This window comes from Penaeus chinensis, chromosome 2 (assembly GCF_019202785.1).
Source record: "Penaeus chinensis breed Huanghai No. 1 chromosome 2, ASM1920278v2, whole genome shotgun sequence".
Taxonomy (NCBI): domain Eukaryota; kingdom Metazoa; phylum Arthropoda; class Malacostraca; order Decapoda; family Penaeidae; genus Penaeus; species Penaeus chinensis.
The window spans coordinates 21,822,004-21,826,218 of NC_061820.1; positions in this window are offsets into that span (position 1 = coordinate 21,822,004).

Here is a 4,215-nt window from a genome sequence, read left to right on the forward strand (position 1 = left end):
ATTGACATTATTTTCACCTATCCGAACTTGCTGCGTAATACTTTGGTTAAGTACAATGCGGTGCTCTTGGGACCTCTCCCGGAATTTGCACTATACCTCGTAAGGATTGCCCCAAGGTTTACATAGGTAGACAGGTAGAGCTTTCGAAAAAAAAAAATAATAATGGACATAAACTTGATCTTAGATAAGCCAGAGAATCACATGCGTGTTTCGTTCATTTACGTGACGAAGGTCACCAGCTCAACTGAAAAAGCGCTAAATCAATTCATAATTCAGCAAACTCGTATGAAGCAAAAACGCTAGCTCTAGTAATTAGAAAATAACCTAATTTGAACTTGAGTGCAGGCAAAAAGGGGCTTGGATAGCCTTACCTCCTCGTTAGTAGCAAAGCCTTCCCCAGACTCTTCGACCTTGACCCTCCTCCTGGGACCTGATTCAGCTCTTGTTCGTTCTGTCTCCCATTCACTATATATTCTTGTCAAAACTCTCTCCATGTACCCATTTCGGTTTATTATCCGTCTGAAGATGAACTCATGAAGAATTTGAAACGCCAGGATTTATTTTTATATTTTACTGTGGTTGTTTTCCTCTTCATCTTTGTGTACACGTTACTGTATCTGGGTTTGTATATATATGTGTGTGTGTTATATAAATACACACACACACACACACACACACACACACACACACACACACACACATACATACATACACACACGCACGCACGCACTTACACACTCATATATGTGTGTGTGTGTGGGTGGGTGTCTAGATCTACATGTTTTTCTAGCCATATTCGTCTGGCAAGTGAAGCCGTTGTTAGACAGGCATAGGATGCCACTCTGGACACCTTCTGGCAACGGCCTCGCCCGTGCCGGCGTCGGGCACTCAGGCGCATCCGCCGCCGCCCCAGGAAAGGGCAGGAGGAGGCAGTGGAGGAGGAAAAGGAGGTAGAGGCGGAGATGAGGAAGAAGAAAGAGGAGGAGGAAAGGTGGAAGCAGACAGTGGAAGAGAGGGGAGAAAGAACAGGAAACAAGAAGTGAGATGAGGTAGAGAAAGAGAGGATGAAAAGTGGGAACATAGGAAAGAGAAGTACAGAAAGACGGAAGGAAAAACATGAAAATTAAGAGAAAATAGGCTCGAAGAGGAGAGAAGGAACAGCGAAAGAAAAAGGAGGAAGAGGTAGAGGAAGAAAGGAGGGAGTACGGAAAATGGAAGAGGAATAAGGGGAGGAGAGAAGAAGAGAAGCAACGAAAAGAAAAGGAAGAAGAGGTAGAGTGAGACAGGAGGAGGAGCACGAAAGGAAGTGGAGAAAGAGCTAGAGTAAGAACGGGAAAAGGAACAGGGAGAGAGGAGGAGAAGCGGGAGAAGGAAGAGGAGGAAGAGGCAGAGCAGGATGGAGAGTAGGAAGAGAGGAGGAGAAAGAAGTACTGGGAGGCAGGAGGAAAAGGAAGAGGAGAAAGGGTCGAAGAGGAGAGGAGGAACATGCAAAAAAGAGGAGGGAGAGGTAGAGGAAGACGGGAGGAGGGGCACAAAAAGAAAGTAGAGAAAGAGATAGAGTAAAAACGGGAAATGGATGAGGAGGAAGTGTAGAAGCGGGGATGGGGAGGAGCGGGAGAAGGAAGAGGCAGAGCAGGAGACGAGAGGAAGAAGGTAGAGGAGGAGGAGGAGCAAGGAAAGGCAGACGAGGAAGAGGTAGTAGAAAAGCTGGGAGAATGAGAAAGAAGAAGAGGGAGAGGAGGGGCAGAAACGTGAAAAGCTCCCCCTCCCCCCTATCCTCTCATTTGTTCTCATACTTTTTACTCGCTGTTAAATATTATCATCACCTTCTCCTTTTAAAGGAAAAGAAAGAATGCCTTGGAAGTGTTTCTGTGATTGTATTCTACATCTCAGCCTCGACTGACAAACGCCCCCTCCGCGACCCCTCCATTGCGAGCGCCTCCTCCTGGGGAGTTCGATGCCAAGACGTAGCGTCTTCGCTGCCGGCGGGTCTTGGTTTCCTCGATATTTTTGGCTCCAGGGCACCGTCTCTTCGCTGCCCGTGCATTCCCTTCAAAAACCCTTCCCGTTGCTCTCATCCTGTGCGTCGGGACTCACAAGCGCATATGCGGCACCCCCTGGGTATTGCCAAACGAATATTAGCTCTGATATGTATAAATGGTGCAGTCAATGGATATTTCTATTTGTATGCGTATTACGCATGTAATTCTAGTAAATCATATACGTAATTTAATGTAATTGTCTTTCTTTCACTCCTGCTCTCGCTCTATTTTGCAATCTGTCACATCCTCCCCCTCCCTTCTCTCTTTCTCTCTCTATCTGTCTGTCTAGCTCCTCCCCCCCTCTCTCTCATTATCTGCGACATTACTCTCGCATTTGATTTTCTCCTGCATTTTATCTATCATTATTTCTTCCCACTTTTCTTCTCTCACGTCTCTTCCCAAAGCTTTCTTTCTCTTTGTCCCTTCTCCTTCCTTCCATCTTCCTCTTCTCTCTTTCTCTTCCTTATTCATTACTTATTCATAATTCTGTTATTAGGAAAATTATATTATAGAAAGCCTGATGACTCTGCTCTTATTCCAGACATGGCAGCGAGCAGAAAACCGGATTACCTGGATGGCGAAGACGGCGGCACTGAAGAGGAGACACAACTGAAGAACTTGTGGAAAGAGAGAGAGAGAGAGAGAGAGAGAGAGAGAGAGAGAGAGAGAGAGAGAGAGAGAGAGAGAGAGAGAGAGAGAGAGAGAGAGAGATGGAAAGGGGAGGGGGAGAGGGCCTGGGAAAGAAGAAGTGAGGAAAGGAGGAAGGGAAAAGAAGAAAGTTAAGAATGGGGGAAAGTACATATATACATACATATATATATAAATGTATATATACATACATACATAATATATATATACACGTATATACACATGTATATGTATATATACATACATACATACATACATATATGTATACATACATAAACATTATACATATACACATTCATAATATGTATATATATAATACATATATATTATATATATGGATATATACACATACATAATATATATACATATATATATATATTGTAGTAGATGGGTGGCACATACCATTTTTTGTATCTCTTTGGGGAATGTTTGTAGTGGGTGTGAGTTCCCATTGATTGGCTCGGTGCTGGAGAAGATCAACGGGGGAGCCGGGAGGGCTCCTCCAATCCTCCACTGGGCAGTCCTTGTGCTGCTGCTGCTGGCTGCTGAGTGCTCTGGAGGCTAGCTTCGCCTAGGCCTTCCATATATGTGACCCGTTTTGTGTCAGCTTTTTATATATGTCTCAATTGATTTATTATCACTGATGCTTACCATGGTGCCCTGATTGGAACAGGCGCTCTAGCCACCACGATGTAAGCGAGAGGCATAACCTTTGCTCTTGACGAGTAGTTGATCTTTGAGATGATGCTTATTAACAGCTTGGCTGTATGTGACAGTCAGTTTGCAAAGAGCTCGAACTCCTGTTCTAGGTGTCTGAGTACTTTTTGTTTCATATGTGTATTCTGGGGTGCCTGGATGACCTTAGAAAAGAACTGTGCTAACATTAGATCATTTCAGGAGTCCAGGGGAGAAGATTTGCCTCTATGCGGATGTTCAGTATCTTTGTTCTATCCTAATGTATTGGAAGACCTGAACTCACTCTAGGTCCATTCCCTGGACACACAGACTTGTATCATGAACATTAAATCTGAGAGCCATGGCTTTTGATTTAGCTGCAGAGATCTCTAACCTGTCCTACAACACTCCTCAGACACAAGGTCTAGACAGTGCTGGGCTCTTCTTAGACAGTGTGGACCAGTGGAGATAAATGCAAGACCGTCTGCATAAGAGATAATCTTGCAGCCAAGTGGAAAGTGTATATTCAGGAAGAGGGATGTTAGGATGTTGAAAAGGGCTGAACTGAAGACCCCCCTCTGTAATTCCATTTTCGAGTAGCATGTGATGTGATAAGTGACCTTGGCATCTGACTTTATCTGTTCTTTTCCTGAGTCACCTATTCCCCTCTGGATCAGGGTCTCCTGAATAGCAAGAGGGCTTGCTCGTTCAAACATCTTTTCAAGATCTAGGAATACTACCACAGATGTGACAGTACTGGTTATGTTTAAGAGCGTGGCTTTGCTGTGTGCTGTGCTCAAGTTTCCATTGGAGCCGGTTTAGCACCATCCTCTTGGCCATCTTGCCCAGA